Raw genomic sequence first — 14,056 nt, forward strand, 5'->3', positions numbered from 1 at the left:
TTTAAGGAAATTTTGCTATTTTTGGTTATTATCTTGAATATTATTATAGATAGAGATAAACTGTAAACAGCAATAATGTTCAGCAAAGTAAGATTTACAAATAAGTCAACGTGACCTAAATGGTCAGTTGACCCCTTTAGGAGTAATGGCCCTTTTTAGTCCATTTTTAACCATTTTTCGTAAATCTTAGTTATCTTTTACAAAAATCTTCTCCTCTGAAACTACTGGGACAAATTAATCCAAACTTGGCCACAATCATTTTTGGGGTATTTAGTTTAAAAAATGTGTGGCGTGACCCGGCCAACCAACCAAGATGGCCGCCATGGCTAAAAATAGAACATAGGGGTAAAATGCAGTTTTTGGCTTATAACTCAAAAACCAAAGCATTTAGAGCAAATCTGACAGGAAGTAAAATTCTTTATCAGGTCAAGATCTATCTGCCCTGAAATTTTCAGATGAATCGGACATTCCGTTGTTGGGTTACTGCCCCTGAATTGGTAATTTTAAGGAAATTTTGCTGTTTTTGGTTGTTATCTTGAATATTATTATAGATAGAGATAAACTGTAAACAGCAATAATGTTCAGCAAAGTAAGATCTACAAATAAGTCATCTTGACCAAAATGGTCAGTTGACCAATTTAGGAGTTATTGCCCTTTATAATCAATTTTTAACCATTTTTCGTAAATCTTAGTAATCTTTTAGAAAAATCTTCTCCTCTGAAACTACTGGGCCAAATTTAACCAAACTTAGCCATAATTGGGGTATCTAGTTAAAAAAATGTGTCCGGTAACTCGGCCAACAAACCAAGATGGCTGCCATGGCTAAAAATAGAACATGGGGGTAAAATGCAGTTTTTGGCTTATAACTCAAAAACCAAAGCATTAAGAGCAAATCTGACAGGCAGTAAAATTGTTGATCAGGTCACGATCTATCTGCCCTGGAATTTTCAGATGAATCGGATAATCGGTTGTAAGTTGCTGCCCCTGAATTGGTAATTTTGAGGAAATTTTGCTGTTTTTTTGTTATCTTGAATATTATTATAGATAGAGATAAACTGTAAACAGCAATAATGTACAGCAAAGTAAGAACTAAAAATAAGTCACTATTACCAAAATAGTCAATTGACCCCCTAAGGAGTAATTGCCCTTCATAGTCAATTTTTAACAATTTTCTTAATATTTGAAGATTTTCAATAACATTTTCCACAGAAAGTACTGTTATAGATAGAGATAATTGTAAGCACCAAGAATGTTTAGTAAAGTAAGATCTACAAACACATCACCATCACCAAAACACAATTTTGTCATGAATCCATCTGTGTCCATTGTTTAATATTCACATAGACCAAGGTGAGCGACACAGGCTCTTTAGAGCCTCTAGTTTTCGTTTTCCAAAGGTCTATATTTGTCAGTTGACTTAAAACTTCGGGATCCTGACATTACATAAAATAAATTAAAGAAGCTAAATGCAGAAAAATCAGTTGACACCTTTAGTTGATTCAAAATTCAAAACTTCGTTGTTACCTATTTCAGTGACTAACCTCCTTATTGGGGTTTTGATTTTGTGATAACATTGGCCGGGTTTTTTATTTGGTTATTTTAATACCAGACCAAATATTTCATGATTATTTGATTATTTGATAACCAATGCCATAATTTTTGATTATTTGATTACGTTGTTGAAAAAAAAGTAATTAATGATCATGTGATCATGTTGGCTAAGAATTGTAATTACTTGGACCTCCCCATGAGGGGCCTTATTTCATTAACCTTACACAAAAACAAATTCGAAGAAAGATGAAAATGATAGGCCAGGTAAAAGCACAGATGTTACATGTATCATTTTTCATTTGTTTTGCTCCCACATTGCCTGGGAAGTTATCACTGTATGTTTGTTGTTATACATTGTTAATGACAATGTTGCTATCATTTTTGGTCTTTTCTGTGTTCCTGTCGTATACCTTTGTGTCTTCGAAACACACCATTAAAAGACCAGAAACTAGTGACCTGAATGAACTTAAAAGGGAAGTTAGAGGTATGTTTATATGTTATAAAAAATCTTAATGAAATGTGAAAAATGGGTTTTTTTCGTACTCTTTCTCATTCGTTTTGTGCGTATCCTTGCTGTCTTCCACCCAATCAATACCAATACATGAATACACATGTCATCTACTTTACGGAAATCAGATATATATATTTGCGGGAAATCGTGTGCTCCTTTCTGGTGTAACCAGATACAAAATTTCAGGAATTGTATGGTGTTTTACGTAAGAAAAAGTAAAACCAGAAAGTTAGTACTTTTGTGGCTAGGTATACATATAGTTACAAGCCCATCTAACATTTATGCCTCCATCGGGGGTATATATAAGAACCAGGCATGACAAAATGTGAACCAATTTCGAATAACCAGCAACTTAATTTATGCGTAAAACAATTTAAGACAGGCAGCAACCTGCGACGAACAGTGAATAACAGCCTTCTGATTAGGGTAAGCCACATCAGATTAAAGAGGGGGGGCAAGGGGTTTAGCTGTTATGCTGTTATGGGGCATTTTAATTCTTTGTTATCTGTTATTTTGAAAATATATTTGCTGTTAGCTGTTATTGTCTTATTCTTTGTTAGATGTTATTGGGCTTTTAGTTTTTTTGTTATCAGTTATTTTGATAATGTATTTGCGTTACAATATGGGCTTTATCAGCGAAGAACTTATCACGATCGACTGTCATGTCACTGTGACTGTGACTAGTATACGTACTGTCACTGGTACTTTACTGTAATCAAATAATCGACAGCCACCGATAGTAGACCAACGATAAATGAATTAACAACCAGTGCTCAAACTTTTTAACACGTGATATAACTCCATATACCTTAAATGTAACACACTGAATTTATATAATAGATAAAACTGTATTCCTATTTCTTTGAATTATCGTTTCTATGATAATATATACCATATCATTGCAGCACATAGAGAAACATCTGCCGCTGTTGCCTTCTTTGCATATCGAAGTGGAAATCTTGGTATAAGCTCCAGGTATGGTCGAACATACAGGACTATTATCTACGACCGTGTTGATCTTAACATTGGGAATGCATATAACAGACATAACGGTATAGTCACAGCACCATATACGGGTGTGTATTTGTTCCATGTTTCCACGGCCGTATGTTTTAAATCATGGGCAATAATTCAATTAATACAAAATGGAAGAATCCGAGATATTAGTATGCCTGATTCCTCAATGAATGGAGGTCACTTTAGGAATCAAGCAACAACATCAACACCCTTATATCTGGTAAAGGGGGATAGTGTCTACGTCCGCATTGGTCACGCACATGCTGGACAGTGTATTGAAAGTAACAGGGATATAAGAACCAGTTTTTCTGGGGTCAAGATTCATTAGAAAGAAACTTGTTATTATGAAGATTCTTAATAGAAGATTTTTATCTCTTTCATTTTTAAATTGAACTCGTCTTGGTTTATTTGGTACCATGCAGTCTCTTTTAGAGCAAGATAAACCTAACCTCAATTCTGTTCACATTGTTATACGTGATTAAATAATGTAAAAATAAACTTTGAAATGATTGAATATATAAGTGAGCTTACATTTAATCGTAGTGTGATGTTCAGTGTGATATTAATTTTTAAAATAGACGGTCGTTAAAAAGGTCAAATAATTCTTTGAAAGTTATTATGGCCACGCAACGAAGTTGTCGGTGCCATATAGTTTTATCCTTGTCCGAAATTCCGTAATTCCATAATTCCGAAATTCCGTAATTCCGCGTCACTCCGTCATTCCGCAATAAACCATTACACGGAGTTTTTTTTTTCTAAACGCCTTCGAATACTGGGCTAATTTTTGGTATGTGAGTTAACCAAGATAAGTTAGGCAGCAACCGTTTGATTTTCGGGGGGGGGGGGGGGGGGGGGGCTATGGATTTTTTTTTTGGACAAACTTTTTTTTCGCGACAAGTCAAAAACAATTTTTTTTCTTTCAATTTTAGCATTACATATAGTGGCAGCTGTGGGGATTTTTTCAGAATCAAAAACAAATTATTTTTTTCTCCAAAAACTGGAAACAAACCTTTTTTTGTCCAAAAAAATCCAAATGATTTTTGGTATGCGAGTTAACCGAGATTAGTTACAGATCAAGTTAAAGTTTTGTTCCGCTCGGCTAATTTTTGCAGAAATTCCGGGCTATGGACTTTGATAAATTGTTGAAAATCACAGTTATATATACAGACTTTTTTCTAAACGCTTTCAGATATTGGGTTGATTTTTTGTATGTGAGTTACTCATGATGAGTTACAGATCAAGTTTAAGTTTCGTTCCGCTCTGGTAATTTTTGCCAAAATTAAGGATTTACTACTTTGAAAATTGTTGAAAATCACATTTATACAGGCTTTTTTTTCTATACGCCTCCAGATTTTGAGCTACCATCATGTTTGAGTCCACATGTGTCATTGAAATTGCAGATTTTTCTTTTTTTTTTTGAGACGGGGCCATTCGTGACGCTTTGACACATCTAGTTTTTTAGCTCACCTGGCCGGAAGGGCCAAGTGAGCTTTTCTCATCACTTGGCGTCCGTCGTCCGTCGTCGTCGTTAACTTTTTACATTTTGAACTTCTTCTAGAGAACCACTGAATGGAATGAAACCAAACATGGCATGAATGTTCCTTATGAGGTGCTGACCAAGCGTTGTTACTTTGTAGCCGATCCATCATCCAAGATGGCCGCCAGCGGGGGACTTAGTTTAACACAGGACCCTATGGGAACTGCATACAAATGACATCTTCTAGAGAATCACTGAATGGAATGAAACCAAACATGGCATGAATGTTCCTTATGAGGTGCTGACCAAGTGTTGTTACTTTGTAGCCGATCCATCATCCAAGATGGCCGCCAGCGGGGGACTTAGTTTAACATAGGACCCTATGGGAAATTCATACAAATGACTTCTTTTAGAGAACCACTGAATGGAATGAAACCAAACATGGCATGAATGTTCCTTATGAGGTGCTGACCAAGTGTTGTTACTTTGTAGCTGATCCATCATCCAAGATGGCCGCCAGCGGGGGGACTTAGTTTAACATAGGACCCTATGGGAAATGCATACAAATGACATCTTTTAGGGAACCACTGAATGGAATGAAACCAAACATGGCTTAAATGTTTCTTATGAGGTGCTGACCAAGTGTTGTTACTTTGTAACTGATCCATCATCCAAGATGGCTGTCAGCGGGGGACTTAGTTTAACATAGGACCCTATGGGAAATGCATACAAATGACATCTTTTAGAGAACCACTGAATGGAATGAAACCAAACATGGCTTAAATGTTCCTTATGAGGTGCTGACCAAGTGTTGTTACTTTGTAGCTGATCCATCATCCAAGATTGCCGCCAGCGTGGGGGACTTAGTTTAAAATAGGACCTATGGGAAATGCATACAAATGACATCTTTTAGAGAACCACTGAATGGAATGAAACCAAACATAGCATGAATGTTCTTTATGCGATGCTGACCAAGTGTTGTTACTTTGTCTCCGATCCATCATCCAAGATGGCTGCCAGTGGGGGGCTTAGTTTAACATAGGACCCTATGGGAAATGCATACAAAAGTCTTCTTCTAGAAAACCACGGAATTGAATGAAATCAAACATAGCATGAATAGTCCTTTCCTTATGAGGTGCTGGCCAAGTGTTGTTACTTTGTAGCCAAATTTTATCTGTTTTTATATGATTTCAAAAACCCAAGTAGAGTCAGGTGAGCGATACAGGCTCTTGAGAGCCTCTAGTTTATATATAAGGTAAATTTAGAATGATAGAGAGGTTAAAGATACCAAGGTGATATTCAAAGAGACTGGCAATGCCATGACAAAAAACTAAAACGGACGAGAAGACAAACAATAGTACAGGAAACTAAAACGGACGAGGAGACAAACAATAGTACAGAAAACTAAAACTGACGAGAAGACAAACAATAGTACAGAAAACTAAAACGGACGAGAAGACAAACAATAGTACAGAAAACTAAAACGGACGAGAAGACAAACAATAGTACAGAAAACTAAAACGGACGAGGAGACAAACAATAGTACAGAAAACTAAAACGGACGAGGAGACAAACAACAGTACAGAAAACTAAAACGGACGAGGAGACAAACAATAGTACAGAAAACTAAAACGGACGAGGAGACAAACAACAGTACAGAAAACTAAAACGGACGAGAAGACAAACAAAAGTACAGAAAACTAAAACGGACGAGAAGACAAACAATAGTACAGAAAACTAAAACGGACGGCAAGACAAACAATAGTACAGAAAACTAAAACGGACGGCAAGACAAACAATAGTACAGAAAACTAAAACGGACGAGAAGACAAACAACAGTACAGAAAACTAAAACGGACGAGGAGACAAACAACAGTACAGAAAACTAAAACGGACGAGGAGACAAACAACAGTACAGAAAACTAAAACGGACGAGGAGACAAACAACAGTACAAAAAACTAAAACGGACGAGGAGACAAACAACAGTACAGAAACTAAAACGGACGAGAAGACAAACAATAGTACAGAAAACTAAAACGGACGGCAAGACAAACAATAGTACAGAAAACTAAACACTGAGTAGCTCGATCTCCAACAAAAGCCCGGCGTGATCTCAGGTACAACTTGATCGTTAGAATCCCACTTAAACTGGTTCTAGGGACAGTCTTAAATTGGCAGTGGGGCGTGCGAGAATAAATTGGCAGTGGGGCGGGCGATAGTTTTTTCTCCATGTTGACACTAAACACGATTTAAATAATTGAGTTTAAACATTAAAGAAAAGAACTAAACGACATCTAATGGACCCAGACCTTATTCTTATTTTAGAGAGAACATTTAAAAACCCTTATCTTATTATCCTGAAAAATATAGCAAATAGTTGCAAGGAAACACGATTTAGACAATTTTAAATCAAACATTCAAGTTTGAACTAAACGACATTTAATGGACCCAGACCTTATTCTTATTTTAGAGAGAACATTTAAAAACCCTTATCTTATTATCCTGAAAAATATAGCAAATAGTTGCAAGGAAACACGATTTAGACAATTTTAAATCAAACATTCAAGTTTGAACTAAACGACATCTAATGGACCCAGACCTTATTCTTATTTTAGAGAGAACATTTAAAAACCCTTATCTTATTATCCTGAAAAATATAGCAAATAGTTGCAAGGAAACACGATTTAGACAATTTTAAATCAAACATTCAAGTTTGAACTAAACGACATCTAATGGACCCAGACCTTATTCTTATTTTAGAGAGAACATTTAAAAACCCTTATCTTATTATCCTGAAAAATATAGCAAATAGTTGCAAGGAAACACGATTTAGACAATTTTAAATCAAACATTCAAGTTTGAACTAAACGACATCTAATGGACCCAGACCTTATTCTTATTTTAGAGAGAACATTTAAAAACCCTTATCTTATTATCCTGAAAAATATAGCAAATAGTTGCAAGGAAACACGATTTAGACAATTTTAAATCAAACATTCAAGTTCGAACTAAACGACATCTAATGGACCCAGACCTTATTCTTATTTTAAAGAGAACATTTAAAAACCCTTATCTTATTATCCTGAAAAATATAGCAAATAGTTGCAAGGAAACACGATTTAGACAATTTTAAATCAAACATTCAAGTTTGAACTAAACGACATCTAATGGACTCAGACCTTATTCTTATTTTAGAGAGAACATTTAAAAACCCTTATTTTATTATCCTGAAAAATATAGCAAGTAGTTGCAAGGAAACACTATTTAGACAATTTTAAATCAAACATTCAAGTTTTATTTAATTTAAAAAAAAGACACCTGTTATGATCATTTTAAAAAGATTTATTATATGACGAATAATTTTCTTTTTTTCCAATTAGATATTTGCTTTATTGGCCTAAAGCTATTACAATAACCTTGTTGCTACAGCTTTAACAAACAAGGTACCCCGATATATTAAGGTAGCACTACAGTCAGAATTTTCTGACTCCAACCAACAGTCTTTAAAGATTCATTTCTCCAAAACTACTAAATGGATTTTTAAAATCTTTAACTTTTCTTAATCTGTAGATAAATTTATTTCTGGTATGATGAATCTCAAATTATAGCTCCTTAATTACCAAAAAAGTGGTCTTCCAACTTGGTTGAAAATGGCACATTCAGGTCAAATGGTAGTAAAAATTTGTTTTCATCAAGAAGTATTTTTAACTCAAATTTTGTCGTAAATTCTTATAATGTATTGCTTTTGAAAAGGTTTCTATATATAAAGATCTTCATATCTTAATATAAAGAGTAGAATTCTTTTAAACTGAATTTAATTGTGTGTATGGCTGTGTGTTTGTTTATCCAACATTAGCTAGAGATATAAGGATAAATTTGACATCACTTAAAACATGGTTAACCCCGACGCATTAGATGCGCCTGTCCCAAGTCAGGAGCCTATGGCATATGTTTTAGTCCTGTATGTATTATTTTTTTTAAATTTTAGTTCATTCATATAGATGTTTTGGAGTTAAGTATGACGTCCATTTTGACTGAACTTGTACACATTTATGTTTAGGGACCAGCATAATCCCGCCACCCCATGCACCCATTGCTTGCCTTGTGCTGTTTTCTGACGTTTGGTCGGGTTGCTGTTTCTTTGATACATACCCCATTTCCAGTCTCCATTCTAGATATAAAAAGTAGATGTGGTATGATTGCCAATAGCTCACTTTTCTAACGGAAACAAAAAAATTATGATGTGAACAGTTAGTCACCTTATGGCCTTTAATAATAAGAAAACCGATACCGAAAAGTAAAATATAGAAAACCCTAGCAATTATCACTAGCTGTTTAATATTTCAAAGAGAAACTTACGGCAGGACTAATATCTTAAAAATAAACGAACTTCAATTATGTCAGACGGGAAGGAACGACAACCATTACAATTTTAAAAGGGATCCCATGGAAACAAAAAAAAGTGTTAAAGCTCCTTTTATTTGTATAAAAAGATTAAAGGTTGTTTTGGAATAGACAATTTAAAAGTTGCTCTAATATGCCACACAACAACAGTAGTTTGGTCCACAATGATCTGGTGAGCCAGTGCACCCTCTTGGACCGAACCCATAAGTATGGAAGCCCACTAAACCAGTGGTTTGCATGACATCAGTGGAGTTATATTCGTGTGTGTAAACTTTGTAAGCATCAAAGCAGGCAACTCTGAAATTGAAAAACAACGGTTAAAATATACATGCAATAAAAAAATGAAAAAGTTCATTTGGCTCCGAATAAAAAAAATGGTAATATAATGAAAATCAATTGACCAGTGATGACTGCATAGCATGCAAGAGCTTCTGACCATAACCACAACACTCTAGAATGTAACTGATTATGTGTCTCGATCACTTGTCGTAGCCCCAATCACGTCCACATTTTTCATTTAAGACATGTCTGACCCTTCTTTATCAACATTTCTTACTTGATAGCAACACAAGAGACAAAAACAAGTATCAATACATGTTCAAATATTGTTCAACCCTCCAGAGCTCATGAGTACATATTTATTGTATGCGTTGGTATACCTTAATTCTGTATATTTCCTCTCCTTATATTTTGGGGTCATGTTGATGTCATTTGTAGTTCATCGACTTATTGCCTTTGATTGCACAACAACCCGTTTCAGAATTTAATACATTCACGGTATTTTTTTTTCAAAAGCGTACTCAAAAACGTTTTGATTGGCTAAACACGTTCTTAATATTGTTCATTCAACCAACGATAGAACGTTATTTTCATTTTGGGGTAAGGACATGAAATTACCCACAACCATTTGGATTCTTCATTTCCAAGGTTACATAAAACATGATAGATTGCTTACGTATCTTTCTTATGGTAAATTGTGCCAACTATTGCATCTTTTGCTCCTGTACACATTGCCTTGCAGTCCTTTGTAGTTTTCTCACAATCCCTTCTCAAAACAAACACGTGACCATTTGAATGACTTGCGCAGTAGGCATGGGCTGTTTTGTCAAAGGATGCAAAGTCCAGTCCATTGACACAGCTTACAATGAAGATCACTACAAATGGAAACATATGTCTTCTATTGGACGAATTTATCAAACTATGGATAAAATATGTATGAGAGATTGTGTGAACAGTTTAATAAATAAGTTCATAAAAAGTTAATGTCTCAAGAGGTGTGATAACTTTCATTGCCACATGCCAAGCTTTATAAAACAAATTCCGAGTTCCTTTTTAATAAGATTGCAAGCTTTAAGGTGTCCTGAATCTGTGACACTGTTAAGACATTGCATTGTACAGAGTCCACCAAACTTAATATATTATTAGCCTAGAAACGAATTTTACCAATTAATTTGTCCGCTTATCAATTTTGAAATCATACATTCTTGGCTTTGATGTACCGGTATTCGTCTGTGAGCGTTCCATGTGAAGGTAAATCTAGAGAAGTGCTTCGGACGCATGACATATATAAAGTATTGTTTTTATTTTGTATTAAAATCTAAACGTATTTGAAAAAAAAAAAACAGGTTGCTGCCTTGTTAACTTTTATCACATAGTCCCTTTTATAATTGGGACTTTTTTGATTGATTGATTGTTTACTGCTAATGATGTAATATTTTATCTAAAGTTATGAATAGTCTCTCCAAGTAAGGCTTCTTCTCCAAGTAAGGCTTGTTGTCTAATTGACACTCATATTGCATCTTATAACTATCTTAGTACTTCTTAATTATTAATGTACTCACTCGGAGAAAGCAGATTCGTCGAGTAGTTTAGCTTAATTTTGTGTATGGTGAAATACCATACATCTATAACTAAGATTATGTAATGTTGTGTATGGTGAAATACCGTACATCTATAACTAAGATTATGTTAATTCACATGCTTATTAATTACTTAAAATCCATTTCGTTTCATTTGAACTTTAGTGGATAGTTTGTCTCATTGGCAATCATACCCAATTCAGTGGCGGATCCAAGGGGGGGGGGGGGGGAGGGTCCGGGGGTTGGACCCTTTTTTTATGGCCGATCAATGCATTTGAATGGGAGCATATAGTTGGAACCCCCCTTTACTCTGTGTTGGGAACCCCCCCACCCCCTTTTAAAATGGCTGGATCCGCCACCGCAATTTCCTTGTTTTTATATTACTACGTTTGTATATATATATATATATATATGTTATCATTTAGAAAACCCACAATAACCACAATGTCATTCTGTGCCCTGTAGATCCTTAAAAACAGGTTATGTATTTCACATATTTTACGTTGATTTATTTCACGTGGAAAAGGTCAAGCTTTGATCTTCAACTTTGGCGAACAAGATGTGAAAGTTACGTTTGAAATTTGAAATTGATTTATCTTGTTTACTCATTTAGTTTCTCATGCATTTATGATTTATTTAATTTTTATTGCATATGCAATCAAAATAAAGTAATGAGTTGATTTTTTGTTGAACGAGCGAATGTTATAAGTAAGCACGAAGGAGATAATGTTTGTTTCTTGTTTTTCTTGAGGTCTTGGATTTGTGGGGAGGTGGCTTCTTAGTTCACCGATGAAGGCCCTATTATGACTACTTTGAAGATAAAAAAACAAGTTTATATTTTTTGATGTACATTCAGTGGTTATTTCCTACAATATATTTGTTTATCAATATTGACAAATATACTGAGATACATGAGGGTTTGGATGGGGTTAATGATTAAAGAATAATGCCCTTAAAAAATGAAGATTGGAGAATAAAGGGCAAAAAAATGAAGATTAGAGAAAAAAGGGGTTATTTTTTTAAAGATTAGAGAAAAAAGGGGTGAAAATTAAATGTTTACAGAATAACAGACCCCCCCCATCCAGACCCTCATACATGCAGTTAGGAGCCTTTTCAGTGTTCAGTGGTTGTGGTGTGTTGCTGTGTTCATAGGTGTTTTCGTTTCTCATTTTTATATATACACATGGAAAAAAGTATTGCAACACCAAATTGAAATTCAAATTAGAAAAACACTTTTTATTTTTTTGTTAAATATTTTTTTGAAATAGATTTAGTTAAACATTATTTAAATATCACCTGAGTTTAATCAATAAATATCGACTCTATCAGTTCTTATCTGCACATGCAGCTACTGTACTCGTAAACACTAAAGCAGATGTTTTTATCCTCATTGTTTTCAACGCCTTAAATAACCAAGTTTATTAATATTATGTTATTGACACCTTGTAATTGGTCATCCACAACTCATAACTGCAGCAAGATGGCAGATATCCAGCATGAGGGAAGCAGGTATGTCGCTGTGATAATTGCACGTATTGTTGGTCATCACCATTCCACTATAAGTCGTTTTGAGAATAAAAATCAGGCAAGAGACGATGTTAAAGACCTTCCGAGGTCAAGAAGACCCCCTATAACATCTGCTAGGGAAAATAAAGCATAATAAAGGTTGGTCAGAAGGAAACCCATTGCAAACAATACAATCCTAAAAAGAGAATGATGAACATACAGGAGCCTTTAAACAAGAACTGTTCGAGATCGGCTAATCGCTACTGGTTATCGTGCGATAATACCATTTCGGGGGCCTTTGCCTACGAACAGACACACAGATGCTCATATCCAATATAGTGCAGAGCTCGCCAAAGTTGGAAATTAGCGTCGTGGAGGAAGATCCATTGTTCCAATAGAATTCGGTTTATTCTTCTTGGTCCAATCGTAGCCCGAATTTGAACCATATCGAGCATATATGGGACACTATTGGGCGTAAAGTGCATGAAAGGACACCCCAGTTCAAACAAGTCACGAAATAAACAATACCCTTCGTCAAGAATGGTTGCTGCTAGCTTAGCAACAAATTAGTCGACTTATGGCAGGAATCAGAAGACGTTAAGATGCGGGTATCCGTTTGAATGGAGGCTGCGCATAAAGTACTAATTCTTTGGCGTATAACGATCAACCATGATGTGAACAATCATCTAAAGATTAATTTTGAAATGTCTGACAATGTAAAGTTCGACTACAGTAAAAGTTGTAAAATGCATTTTTTTGTACAAAAAACACTTCATTTTGTTATAAAAATTTTGGTTAGAAAAAACTTTTTTTTTCATACATTTTTAATTCGTTTTAAAGCCAATGTTATCATTAACTACGTTTCAATATTATTTTACAATTTTTTTTATCATATTACATCCAAAATAAGAGACTGAATTTTCAAGTTTTAAAAAATCAAGGTGTTGCAATACTTTTTTCCATGTGTATAGATTATACCGTTGGTTTTCTTGTTTGAAATGTTTTGCATTCGAGTCCTTTTTTTAGCTTGCTGCTCGATGTGAGCCAAGGCTCCGTGATTAAGGCCGTACTTTCATCTATAATTGTTACTTATATGGGGAGTTGTCTCATTGGCACTCATACCACATCTTCTTATTTATAGTACATACATATTTTATTTGTTTCCCTTCTTTGTAAAAAATAATTGAACTTACCCAAAACAAATATGTTCAACAATGTCACAACGAAATTCATTTCAAAATATCACTGTCAAAGTACGCATAAAAGTACGCCTAACTGTGTCGAGGAATTATTTTCTTAAACTGCGCATATACATGTTGTATAGGTTTATTGTAGTTTGATTGGTTAATAGTGCGGCAGTCGCACGCACATGCAGGTAATAAACTGATTCGCTTTAAAAAGGTTATTTAACATTTGTCATGTATTTTGTATTTCTAGTATAGAAGAAATAACTTTCTTATGACAATATACTACAAAAACTTTTATACAATAACATGATTTGGTATAAATCGAAATAGGTAAGTATATAGCGTCATATTGTTTTTAAAACCCTACACGTGTATCATAGACTTTTACTGTCGTAGATTTCCTGCACCTAGGCTACGCATTTAATAGATAAGAGAACTAATGTATCCATCACTTAGGGACTTTCAATTTAGAATTTTCCTCAGAGTTTGTATTTTTGTTGTTTTACTTTTTACATTTGGTAATATTTTGATGTTTGTTTTATT

The 14,056-nt window shown here is 34.6% G+C and overlaps 2 long non-coding RNA genes across 2 annotated transcripts; one reads left to right on the top strand and one right to left on the bottom strand.

The window, feature by feature from the left end:
* Positions 1-1,876: 1,876 nt before the first annotated feature.
* On the top strand, positions 1,877-3,454 carry LOC143052902 (uncharacterized). Its single transcript, XR_012971286.1, has 2 exons — positions 1,877-2,035; positions 2,968-3,454. It is a non-coding gene; the product is annotated as an uncharacterized LOC143052902 (long non-coding RNA).
* A 5,563-nt stretch (positions 3,455-9,017) lies between these two features.
* LOC143052903 (uncharacterized) lies at positions 9,018-13,659 on the bottom strand. Its single transcript, XR_012971287.1, has 3 exons — positions 13,520-13,659; positions 9,917-10,115; positions 9,018-9,258 (listed from the first exon to the last, which is right to left on the bottom strand). It is a non-coding gene; the product is annotated as an uncharacterized LOC143052903 (long non-coding RNA).
* Positions 13,660-14,056: the final 397 nt, after the last annotated feature.

The sequence above is a fragment of the Mytilus galloprovincialis genome, chromosome 11 (assembly GCF_965363235.1).
Source record: "Mytilus galloprovincialis chromosome 11, xbMytGall1.hap1.1, whole genome shotgun sequence".
Classification (NCBI taxonomy): domain Eukaryota; kingdom Metazoa; phylum Mollusca; class Bivalvia; order Mytilida; family Mytilidae; genus Mytilus; species Mytilus galloprovincialis.